Below are 13,531 nucleotides of genomic sequence, written 5' to 3' on the forward strand. Positions count from 1 at the left end.
CCATGCTTGCAAGAAACGTGCTCGATGAGCTCTCTTCCTTGAGGACCTCTACAAAAAATCTGTAGATCAATTTCTTGGCGGCGCACCATCTAGTGGAGGTGCGAGTTTTCTTGGACTGCATTTCATCCTACAAAATGATTGAACGTTGTTAGTACAGTGTTATAACTATTTGATTTTTTGGCTGCGGCACACTACATTTGAATTTGAAATGTTACAAAAGACTTATGTATTCAACTTATGCACTCTCACTCATGTTCTCATCCTTCTTTCTGGTGTGGGTTGCTTTAAAAACATTCATCTGAGAATGGTTCCTCATTGTTTTCCTTGGACTCCTACATGAAATTGGGAATGATACAGTACCACATGACATGTACTTATCGAGATATATAATTTACATTAAGGTAGTTAAAATACTTACCATGCAGTTGTATTGTGAAACATAGCATTTAGAGTCAGTGATTTGGCGATGCTTGACATCACTTCAGTTTGCTTTATCCTTTGCACATATTTTCTAAGATTTAAGGCTTGTATTGTGTATGTCTTGAAGTTCTGATATATGCAAGTACAACTTCAATCTGACATTGGTCTAGTAGTTCATCCAAAAATGCTTCTATATGATTATATGGCTTCAACATCATCGCTTGCACATTATTAACATTTTTAACCCTGTTGTAATATTCTCCTTTGAGTCGATCGCCGTGTCTGAGTCTAGTGGCATGGGCTTGTAACCCCACCCTACCTTGGAGGGGGGGGGCACTATAGCTCCGTGAGCAGTTTGGGGAAGATTCTATGAACCGGTTCATGCCAGTTTTAGAACTTCATGTGTTTGTTTTTCCTTATTTTTGTCATATGTGCTTTTTATTGGGGTTTTCGGGTTTTGTTTTTCAAATACATGTTGACATTTTTTAACACAGGTAGTACATTTTTTGTATACAAGCGTAACATTCTTTATACACGCATAACATTTTTCAAATACATGATGGTTACATTTTTAAATACATGTTTGAACTCTTTTTTGAATACGTGTTGAACATTTTCAAATACACGTTTATATTTTTGAATGGTACAACTCATGAACTTTTTTTAATGGTAGGAAATAGTTTTCAAAATTTTATGTGATTATTTTCAAAATTTTATAAGAATAATTTTTGAATGGTATGGAACGAATTAACCCTTTATAGATGATAGAAACTTTTTTTGAAACCCATGACTATTTTCTAAATGTGATGACCATTTTTTTAATGCTATCAACATTTTTTTAAAAGATTTGCAAACAATAGAATTTTTGAAATGAAAATGAGAAAACGCATAGGTAACTTTCTGTTGAGCCGGTCCATTGACTCCCTCGGCCGCATCTGAATTTCAAATTTAGCCCCTTTAAAGTTAAGCAAGTTTGTTTACTGTAAGACGTATGGCGCGAGCTCTATGTCTCGCATTAAGTGAGATGGTAGCAGCTCTCACTGCTGCTTTTCCCTCTCCCATCGCATTGTATTGGGCCGGCCCATTCACGCGCGCATATTAGGTAAAAATAACAGAGGAAATGGGGGAAGCAGGGATACATGGTCAACATTTTTTTCTTCTCTGATTTTTTTCATTCTTTTTTGCATTTTGTTAGTATTGTTTATTTTATTTCTTCTCTGTTTTTCATCCTTTCTTGCATTTTTTTTCCTATTTTCGGTTTTATTTGTTCTTTTGGTTATTGTTCTAATACGCGTCTAACATTTTTCCAATACAAATTTTGTAATACATGGTCAACATTTTTTTTCTATACACAGTTGTAACATTTTTCAAATAGAAGATTAATATTGTTTGAATACATGGTCAACACTTCTTCTATGAATTTTAACATTTTTTAAATCCCTGATTAATAATTTTTAAATAAAAATATTAACATTTGGATACATGGTTAACATTTTTCTATACACATTAAGATTTTACAAACACTTGATTAACATTTTCAAATACTTGTTCAACATTATTTAAGACTAATATTTTTATATACATGATCTAAAAATTTTGTCATTTTTTTAATACATGGTCAACATTTTTCTATACACATTTAACATTTTTCAAATGCTTGATTAACATTTTTCAAATACTTGTGCAACCTTTTTTAATGTTTGATTAACATTTTCTATATAGTGATAAAAAATCGTCATTTTTCTAATACATGCTCAAAAAAAATTCACATTTAACATTTTCTAAATGCTTGATTAACATATTTCAAATACCTGTTCCTCATTTGTTTTTCAAAATGATTGATAAACATTTTTTATATACATGATGAAAGCAATTCATCATTTTTTTTATACATGGTCAAGACTTTTTGTATACACATTTAAAATTTTCCAAATGCTTGATTAAAAATTTTAAAACACATGTTCAACATTTTTTTAAATGCTTGATTAACATTTTTTAAATACATGATCAAATTGTTTCACACAAAATTAATTTTTTTTGTATGCCTTTTTCGTATACGTGATAAACATTTTCTCTGTACACATTTAACGTTTTATGTAGATTGATTTTGTAATATATTTATTTTTAGTATTTGGAAGCATAAACAAGTAAAATAGCAAAAAACGAAAAAAGGTGAAAAAACAAATAAAAACGAGACATATCAGCGCACCTGGGCTGGCCCAACTCGCCCGAGACATATCAGCGCCCGGCGCATGGGTCCATAAAATTTCAACAAACTCCGATCAGTTCCGATCATCCCGTGACGAGCATGATCCAAACATTGGACCCATGGCCGATTCCACCGCGCACCCGCCACCGGCGGTGGACCGGCGAGTCCAGCGGCTGGCTACCCGCGTCTCCATCGCACTCGCCGGTGCGGCCTCGCTCATTCTCATGTACCTCGGCTTTTCCGCGTCGCACACCATGTCCCCATCTACCTTCGCCCGCAACTCCTGCGACGCCGCTTTCCGCCGTGTCCTGACCCCGGACCGCCGCGTCGCTCAGCTCCGCTCATCCTCTGACTGGCGCCACCGCTCCGTCGCGCTTGCCTCGTCCGTCGTCTCCCCGCTCTGTGGCCTCCGCCTCTTGGTCGGCTCCTCCCACGTCCTCTGCCTCGCCGCGGGAGCCGGCAACGCCGTCGACGCGCTCAACGCAGCGAGAGTCAGCGTGGTCACCGTGATCGATCTTGTTGACTTCTCTCCGCTCGTCCGTCGCGCCGACCACCACCGCCTCCCCTTCTCCGACAACCCTGCGGGGTTCGCCGGCTCGCTCTTCCCGACTCGTGGCGCCGCCGAGGCTGAGCGCGCTGTCCTCCACGGTGGCCCATCGCGCTCGTCGTCGAACGGGAGCTGGACCCCGGTGCCCGTCGCCGGTGCTCTTCAAGAGGTCACGCGTCTTGGATGCCAGGGTTGTCACCTTGGATGGATCCCAAGTCAGGTTGCTATTTTTTCAGAGTAATGACACCACCCTGAACCCGCGATGATACACTGTAAGTAATTCTCATGTTCATTATGTTGTTGCTCTGTTAAGATCAAACACTAGATTTTATTGGAAGCGGAGTATCTATGCGCGAGCTCATATGAGCCCGTTATCTAGGGCGTTGGCTGAAGCATGGAGATATGTGCCAGTTCTAAATACGGGAGGGGTTGGCGAGTTAGTAAATGTCCACTGTCGCGAAATACGTAGATGGCAGGCGTCGGTGGTGGGCCGCAGTTTCACGGGCGGATAAACGTCCGTTTGTGGTTGACGAGTTGGGCCGTGGATCAGAACAGTAATTCGACGTCTAGTCCGTGGCCCCGAATGTGAGCTTTTCCGTTCGCTGGGCCCATGGTAGGAACCAACTGCGCGGTCTGGTGGCTTCGGCTAGGGTAAAGCTGACCTAATTATCGAAGGCCTGGTGGTGAGCGGCGGCGCCGACGGCGGAGGTGAGGGCGACAAGGATGGAGTTCCTGATGCAACCTGTAGACGGGTATGTACTCTAGATATGTGGCTTTCTTCTAGAGATTTGTAAACCGTAAATGTGGTGATTCTGAGCGGATTTGCGTGAGCGTCGGGCAGATCTAACTTCCTGGAGGAAGTTGGGGAGAGTTTGGTGCCGGCACCGGAGCGGGCGGATGCGCTCGATGTGAAGATGGTGGCGGCGCATGTGACGGAAGGACATCAGTTGGCGGTTGAGGTTCAGCCGGCAGCTACAGGGGAGGCGCAGATGTTGATGCTCAGTGAAGGAGCGCAGGACAGGAGGGACGTGTCTCCACCAAGCTCGGAGCTATCTACTGGGAAGATGAACCAACGAGCTCCTGGATGGAATAAGAGGTTAGTTCATGGCGTGCATATGTACTTTACTTGATGATGTGCCTCTGGGCTGAGCAAGACGATGATCGTTGTGTCATACCAGTAACTGAATATGTTGTTGCTATCGACTGGAATGAAATGGTTTAGGAAAATAGACGGTACTGAATTTTTTAGGAGGTTGGACTGAAGAAGGAACCTCATAACTGAATTAGTAGTTGCATATTGAGGCAGTTAACAGGGGCTTGATCATTTTGACGAGAAGTAGTGGCATATTTGGGTAACATCCTTTATTTGTGATTTGTATTTGTAGATTATTACAAGCAAGGCAGTGAGGTCTCTGCATTGTTTGGAAGTAGGAAATTCACCCATGTGTTTACATGATTCATTCGATGGGCAGTAGCTGTGAGTGAAAACAAAATATTGTAGTGATGCGGGTGTGAATTTGGGAGTAAGATCGGTTGATAAAAACATTCCCTAACAGGTTAGGTCCAATTGAGATAAGTAGAAAACATGGATGTCTCCCCTGTTTCTAGGACCTGGGCGACGTGACATGTATCGAGGTCTTTTTCTCTATGTAATACCTGTTTCTCTGGATAGTAATGAGAGTTTGCAAAGGGCATGTGTTCCCTGTTGTATGTTTTTGTGCTTGAGATGATGGAGGACTGAGTCTGGTTATCAGTAGCATCTAATTATATTGAAGAATCTACCATGCTACAAGTCCCCTTTTTGCCGTGCATCGTTAGGAATTTGTATTACTCAGTCCCCTTTAGATGCTAACCACACTGCTACAAGTGGTGTTTGATCTTAACGCAAACTTGATAAATGAAACTTGTACTGATAACGATATTGTGGTCAGGCACATCTACCATGTTGTGCTCTCCTTTTAGTTGTGATAGTTCGATCATGCTTTTTCCGTTTGACGTTTTTCCTGATTGAGGGCAAATACATGATGTGACTTGTTGCAGCTACGTGAATTTTAATTATGCTTGCATAAATAATAATGCACAATTTGTCGAAATGTGAATCATGCTATGTAACTGCAGGTTGAGGATCGGTGCCGCTGCACCAAGTCGGCCGCCTTGCCCAAACCGTGTCACTGCATTTGAGAAGGCTGTTCGAAACTATGCTGAGAATCCAGGAGACAATGTGATCACACCGACTATTGGCACGACCTTTGATTCTGTAGGAGAGGCGTGTGACTTTTACAATTTGTATTCATGGGAAAAGGGATTTGGTATCAGATATGGCAAGAGTCGGATAAATGTAGAGAGGATTAAATGCATGCAAGAAATCGTCTGTGGTTGCTCGGTTAGTAGAAATTGTTTTCTGTATGCAGTGTTCAATTTCCTGGTGTTGCTGAAACCTGACGTTAACTGAATTTTGTGTTTTTGTGGTACATTTCCCCAGGGAAAAGCTGGGGTTGCGAATAGAAGATCTTGCCGCTGCGAATGCCAAGCTTTAATAAGGCTCCTACGAGCAGAAGATAATGGATGGTATATTGCAGAGCACAAGGATACTCACAACCACTCATTGTCGCCGAACTTTGGCGAGACACTACATTGGCCATCACACAAGCATATAGATGTATACACAAGAGATCTTGTGAAGCAGTTGCGGCAGAACAATGTCAATTTGTCTAAGGTGTATAGCATAATCGGAGGTTTCTTTGGATCGATGGAGAATGTCCCATTCACAAAAAGGTCTTTGCGCAGTCTTTGTGGTAGAATTAACCGAGACCACGCAGAGGATGATGTGAAGAAGACAATGGATGTCTTTGCGGAGATTGGTGCGAAAGATCCGCACTTCACCTATAGGGTGCAAGCTGACAGTGACGGGAGAATTAGGAATTTGATGTGGGCAAGTGGGAACAGTAGGCTGCAGTACTCTTTCTTCGGGGATGTCATAACATTTGACACAACTTACAGGACAAACTTGTATGACATGCCTTTTGGATTGTTTGTTGGTGTGAACAACCACTTCCAGAGTGTCATTATGGCGGGTGTGCTTGTCCGTGATGAGACTGAGGATAGCTTTGTATGGGTTTTTTCTGAGTTCCTTCGTATGATGGGTGGCTCAGCACCAGTAACTATACTCACAGGTAGAAAAAAAGATTTTATCTAGTTTTTCGATATTCATCAATGGTAGTTATGAGGGAGCATTGATTAATTGATTTGCCACTACTTTGATTTCTTATATCAGACCAGAACCGTGCAATGGAGCTTGCTATCAGCAAGGTTATGCCGAATACAACTCACAGGTGGTGTAAATGGCATGTGTTGAAGAAAGCAAAAGAGTCACTTGGGCCGCTGTACACGAAGAAAAGTGAATTCAGGGCTGAATTTTACAAAGTGATAAACCACATGCTGACAGAAGATGAATTTGAGGAAGGTTGGGAGGTGCTGCTGGATAAATACAAGCTAAGAGGTCATGATTATATGACGCAGTTGTTTGAAATTCGTAAGAAATGGGCGAAGCCTACTTCAAGGGGGTATTTTGTGCGAAAATGACGAGCACACAGCGGAGTGAGAGCGCAAACCACATGCTCAAAAATTATGTGCCTCCTGGATGCCCAATGCACATGTTTGTCCAGAAATACATGAGACTTCAGTTCGATCGCGAATCAGAGGAGAATTATGAGGAGAAACGCACTCGTATCGTAAGTGCATAATTTAGTGGGGAAATTTTTGTACTAGTTATCAAGGTGTTACTAGCAAATAAAAACGGTTTAAATTTCCAATGTTTTGCCATTTTCCCAGGGGAAGCCGTCGATGAGGGCAAATCTTGTAGTGGAGAGGCATGCAAGCAAAATATACACACGAGCAATGTTTGAACAATTTGGGGAGATTTTGTATGAGTGTGGAGCTTATCAGGTGGAGGAGATTGAGAAACACAAGACATACCTAGCAATACATAGCGAAGCAGAGAAAAGGGAAAAGTGGTGTAGAGTATCTTACAAGGTGACTATGATTGACGGTGGAGATGAGTTCGAGTGCGAGTGTGGGCAGTTTGCACATATGGGGCTGCTTTGCAGCCATGTTCTGAAGGTTAGTGGTTTTTTGAACTACTATGTGGATTCTTTTTGACCGGCGGGGTTTAATTTGAGTTTACTTAATTGATCATTTGATGCCTACATTTGGAGGGCGAGTCTAATATAGCTTTTGTTTTTGGCGTGGTCGGAACTAGGCGTGGGATATGTAATTTTGAAAATTGAGTAGGTTATGCCAGCAAGATGAAGATGAAAGTTGCGAGCTGAACCGTATGAATCTTGTCTTGTTCTTTCAGGTCCTGGACTTTATTCGAGCTAAGGAAATTCCGGCGAAGCATATAGTGAAGAGGTGGACAAAGGATGCCAGAGATGTTCTGCCTGCTCATCTAGCTCAGTACCAAAAAGACAGTATGCAGAACAATCCCTTCTCATACAGGCACTTCACCATGTATATGCATGCAATGGAATTAGTTAGGCTCTGAGACACCAGTGTTGACGCGTATAACCGTTTGATGGACCTGTTCAAGTCAAATTTGGCAATTATGCTCCCATTCGCAGAGATTAGAGATGGTCTAGGACTAGAGGATAGAATAGCAGATAAGGGCACAGTTGTGAATGAGCGGAGCCGTCCTGCTGTAGTTGTTGAACAGACAGACAATGTGGTGGGTTTTGCTGCAAACCTTCCGGAAAATGATTCCATGTCTAGGACAAGCAACCGGTTGGATGGACTGCTGGCTCCGGCAAAAATGAAAGAGATGGGGCGACCAACTACCAGCAGGGAGAAGGCTCCATATGAAGGTCTAAGCAAACGGACCAGATTTTGCACGATTTGTCGTAGACAAGGTCACAAGCGAACAACATGCCCTGACCGTGGTGATTTACCAAAGCAACCAAGGAAGCCTGCTAGGTGCAAGAACTGTGGTGTGGAAGGACACCGGCGGAACAATTGCAATAAAGCAATGGAACTAAGACTCGCTGTAGGTATGTGAAGAGTAAAAAAGGTCCGTGGCGCATTCTGAGTTAGGGTGTTACTTTGTCAAAGTGCTGATGCATTGCTTGTAACCGTTTAGTTCATGTTTAGTTCAATTCTTGGATCTATGTCTATCTAAGTTCAGACTTGTTTCTGGCACACACACCTCATGGTTTTCCATGTGCTGCTGTCTGTATGAGTTGATCTAGTGTAGTACTGAAGTGGACAAGCTCCAGGCTGTAGCCGAATATCCGTGAATGTCTCTCTGTGGTTTTCTTGTATATTTAATATATGTCATGGGTTGTGGGATGTCATTTCGGTATTAAATAACATGTACTTGTCAATTTCAGTGGGTATGGAGGCCAAGTGTCATCACGCATGGCCCAGGTAAGGTGTTTGAAATTTGAACCGCCTGAGCGGGAAAGAGGTGCCTCTCCTGGTATATAAGATAGACAAAGGAGGAGGCTGAGGGACGGGTCCAGTGCAGCGGCGCCACCAGCATTGTTTGCCCTTGTTGGGAAGATGGAAGCTACAGCGACATCTACATACGGTTCTATTTTGACCGGTGTCAATCTGCCAGCAGATACGCATAGGAACCATGAGGTGTGTGCCTTCACTGCAAGACCAATCTCTTGATCAGATTAATTGCATCCAGTTGATAGTTACTTGAGCTTCTTCAATTGGTAAGCAGGTTCTTTCGAACGGAAGGGATTCTGAAGGGAGTGTGAACCAGGTAGTAGTCGACGACTCAATTGGGCCTGCGGAATCGGATATGACCAGTGGATCAATACAGGTGCGTGGTGTGTTGTGTGTGTGAACGCTCCTTGCTGATCTCATTGCTTCTTGCTGATTTCTCGTTTCTGATTCTTCTTGAGCAGAGTTGTGCCTTGGGTAGAGGTCCATACTTGGATGATGGATCTGACGATGAAGAACACGAAGTGGGAGGAAACGTTGGAGTGGAACCAGAAGCTGGTGGCGTCGAAGGGAGTGGCGACCACGATCCAGAAGGAGGCGCCTGGGGCCAGATTGTTGATGCCGAGGATTATGAGGACGGGGAAGGATCGGCAGCTCCACAGTATGAGATGGGTGAAGACGATGGGGAAGAAGAAGTGGTGAGCCCACCAGCGAAGCGTCAACGGCTTCGCTAGGCTAGCCACTGAGGATTCGAGTAGAGGAAAATTGCCTGTGTTTCTGTTTACGGGGTGCTTGTGGAGTATGTACAGTAGGAGCCGTTTAAAATAGTACAGTGGGATGTGTGCTTTGTTATTGTAAGACCATGGTGTGTGTTTTGTCAGCCGGTGATTAGCGTCGCAGATTGAGCACAAGTACTGAAAACCAATGCTGTATGGTGGTAGCTGTGTTTGAATCATATTAAATTTGCCTGAGGAGAGCTTGGGAACTGCATGGTGCATGTGCATGCGTCTGACCCGAGATGGGGCCCATGGTCAAAGGTGTTAGCTGTTCGTGGCCCTGTTGGAGACTGCAATCACTGCATGTGCATCCAGCGACCGCACACTACCGCAACCGCCCGTTTGTTCTGCCGGTGCTGCTTGGAGGAACCGCACGGACAGGGTGGTCTCGTAGCGTGGCCCCAGAGGAACATCCTCTGGGTTTGTCACTTGTGGCAAAATGGATCGTCCTGATCGGGTCTTTGTTTCCAGTTGTATATACGTGTCAGGTGCCGGGGCTGGTCCCAAAACAGATAAATGGTGCTTGCCTGTGCACCCATTACTCAATTAGGATGCTCCATTCTAACTAGTGGGACCATGTGGATAAACTGGTACACGAATCGGGAACTGGTTTTTGAAAGATTACACGCGTGCACTTGCAGGCAGGAGTGAACGGTACAACGAAAATGTTGTACGCTCGTGTTCGGTGTGGACCGACCGACGTGCCAGCGGGTGTGGGCGGGAAAGTTCCCGCCGGTGTAACCCAAAATATCTAAGACTGTAGCACTTTGGGTGATAAAAAAAGAGAGATTCGTATTTACCACTGTGGTGGTAAAAAGTTGTCAGGTGGCAGGCGGCCTCGGGTGAAACCGAAGAGACTATTACCTCTCTTGGGCTAGCTGCTGCGGTACTGCTCACTCCACTCCCCAACACCACACTCCTTCTCCCTCACAGCAGCCTGGGGGAGAACAAGGTCCGAGCTATCGCTGGGAAAGCGGCGCAGATCCGCTATCCGGCGGCATTGAAGGCGGCTCACAGGTGAGTAACGCGAGCGCATGCGCCGGCGACACATCTGCACCTCTCTCTCATCCATATTATGTTCTTCTTCCTTTGGGAGCTCATCTGTGACCTCTGCTGCTTGCTACGGAAATGTCTGTTTGACCGCAGGAGCTATATGGCGACCGATGACGATCCAGGGAGCCGGAAGCGGCGCAGATCGATCGATGAACCAGACAAGGCGGGAGGATCTAGCCAGAGAAAAAGGAACAAGCGCTGGGGGAGCTTGTCGATGGTGGTGTCAGCGAGCGGCTCGCCGGTGGTCGAGCTAAGAAGGCGGGCAACGTACTCGAGCATGTTCGCTACTCCGCCACTGCTGACCATCGGCCCCGTCTTCTACAGCGTCGCCATTCCCACTGGGCTAGCTAGCTTGCTCACTAACCGGTACGCCGGGACTGTAGATCGAAAATTCTACGCAACTCTGCTTTCCAGGGTCAACCCAAGAAACATGACATTTGTATTTTGGGACGGTGAGGTGCGAAGAATCACGGTCCGGGATGCGGTTAGGATCTTTGGGGTGACTGGTAGAGGTAGATTAGTGGAGTTCGGGGCACCACCTCACAGATCTGACCTGATGGATAACATCAGGAGGTATCTACGCTTAGAGGGCACGGGGGCTGTTAGTGTGAAAGACTGCAGAGATGTCATTAGCAAGATCAACCCTTGCTGCATGACCAGAGAGGACACAGTTGCTTTCATGGTTGCTGTCACCATAGTTGTGTGCGCCACGTTCATTGGTCCAAGGCAGTCCGTGCATGTCATTCCTGAAGAAATTTTGCTTGTCGTGCAAGACCCAACACAGATTGGGTCATACAACTGGGGAGCCTATTTGTTGGAGATGGCTAGAAGGGCTGCAAGAAGGCTGCATGCGGACGTACTCGCCGGCATGGATGCTTCTATCCTGTGTGGCAATCCACTTTTCCTTAAAGTGAGTTGTTGGAATGCACCTTTCAATCATTGTGCATGTCCTTATGCTGTTGCCAACACTAAAAAGTACAACCTTTCTAACACTTTTTGTTTGTTGTGCAGTGTTTCACTCTGGACTGGATAGACTTTGGGAATCATAACTTGTATCCAAGCTTTGGGCCAAGGATAGCAGCTTACACACATGACCAAGTTGCCAAGCTAATTAAGCTAATCAAGGCTAATCCTGCTGCTTATAGAGTAAGTACAACCTTTTGTAAATGGAAGGAGTGTGCGTGCAAATCTTCAGAGAAATGAAAACTACAGTACTAACTCTGACAGCTGTTGTTCTGATGCAGACAAGGCCTGATGGATACATTACTAATCTTCAGATGCAGTGGCATCCTTTGGTAGCAGGCAGCATTACTCTGGTGATAGCTTTCATCCTGAAATTTATGAAAGACTTCCTGTTATTTTAGTGCCCATTGCTGATTGTTATAAGCATGCAGGATAATGTAGAAGAGATTAGGAACTTTGAAGATGATGTAGCTGTGGATAGCGAATGTACCGTCGTGACCACAACATTGGCGGAATCAATACCTTTCGCACACAGTAAGTGCTTTAAAAATTTAAGAAACAACCAGGAACTTGAATGTGGTGTGCCATTACGATCTTTATGGTGACTGATCGTGGCATTGTTGTTTTCTGATGCAGGTGGAGTACTTGGTGTTGAACATACTGTGATGTCAACACCACCTCCAATGGCGCCTTCAGCAACTACCCCACTTAGGCGGTCTACTCGGATAAGTGCAGCAGAGAAAGGCAAGAAGGCAGCAGTTATAGAATCTGAGATGGAGTCATCCGACAGTGATGAGAATGATGAGGAAATTCGTGAGCGTCGCTCCAGGAACGCTGCTCGTCACCTACGAAGACAAGGTTAGTGCCTCACGGGCTGACTACATTGTAGCAATTATATGTATGTAACCATGAGCAAGATGATACCTAACAACATTTCCAATAAAAACTCATAGATATGTTGGGGGGTGGAGCTGAAGAAGGGATACGTCTGGGAGATGCTGGAGGTATGATTTTGGTATTGCTTTCGCAGATGTGAAAATGTAGTTTTGATGTCTGGTTTGACCAGGATGCCTAACTTGATAAAAACTGTAGGGCCTGCACGGCACGCCCGAGTAGCGAATCAAGGAAATGTGGGTTCAAGACAAAAAAGGGCTCGAACTGATGTTGTCGAGCGAACATCAGGTATTCCATGTCATGTCTGAAAAATAAGCACGTACGTAATTTATTTATTTTGGACACGTAAACAAAAAAGATAGGCCTGTTGGACTGTGCAGCTGCTGCTAGTGAAATGGACAGTGTTCTGCAAGAGATCACGGCAATGCAAGTTGAGGCAGTGACTGTGAAGGATGAGATTGACGTGCATTGCACTCAACAGCCTCGTGTTGTCGACATCGACGTGGAGTGTGCAATGCAGCTTCAGACCGAGCTGGTTCGCGAATGTAAGATGCTAAATTTTCAATATTTCAAATGTTTCAGCAGAATGAATTTTTGTATGTTGACTAAGTGACCAATGATGACTGCAGACGTGCTAGAGGAAACAACCGTTGATGCCAACCAGCACTTATCATTGGTTGCTCCAGGAGGAGTTTCGTATGGAGTTGACATTGATAGCCATCACGAGTCTGATTTTGAAATGTGGTCTGGACATGATCACGTAAATAAGGTGGACACTGACAAAAGGCTAAGGGAACAAGAAAAGCATGACGCAGAAGTGGCAAGGAAGATTCTGGAGGATGAAGGAAGGAAAGGAAAAGAGCGCCATGCGAAAGATGAGGAAGTTGCTAAGAAGAATCAGGAGGAGATTGATCAGGACGCAAGGGACCAAGTGGCTAATGATACTCATGTAGCAGAAATATACGAGAAGCTTTATGATCGCAACGGTGAGTAGAAAGATAACATGTGAAAAATTAGACGGTCCATGAGAAAATGATTGGAACTCTATAGGGGTACTCATCCTTGCATGATTCTGCTGCAGTTACTGACGAGCAAATCAAGATCGTGTCTTCTCGTGTGGGTTTTGCTGGTTCAATGGGGACAAGGGCGATGGCAGGGCGATCATCAGGTTCAGGTATGTGATCGAAAAAAACGATTCATAAGTACGCGCTGCAAACAAGACGT

The 13,531-nt window shown here is 44.5% G+C and overlaps 2 pseudogenes; both read left to right on the plus strand.

The window, feature by feature from the left end:
* Window positions 1-2,732: 2,732 nt before the first annotated feature.
* LOC123159858 (uncharacterized) lies at window positions 2,733-3,442 on the plus strand (annotated as a pseudogene).
* A 457-nt stretch (window positions 3,443-3,899) lies between these two features.
* LOC123159867 (protein FAR1-RELATED SEQUENCE 5-like) lies at window positions 3,900-7,742 on the plus strand (annotated as a pseudogene).
* The last annotated feature ends 5,789 nt before the right edge of the window (window positions 7,743-13,531 follow it).

Source organism: Triticum aestivum, chromosome 1D, assembly GCF_018294505.1.
Source record: "Triticum aestivum cultivar Chinese Spring chromosome 1D, IWGSC CS RefSeq v2.1, whole genome shotgun sequence".
NCBI lineage: Eukaryota > Viridiplantae > Streptophyta > Magnoliopsida > Poales > Poaceae > Triticum > Triticum aestivum.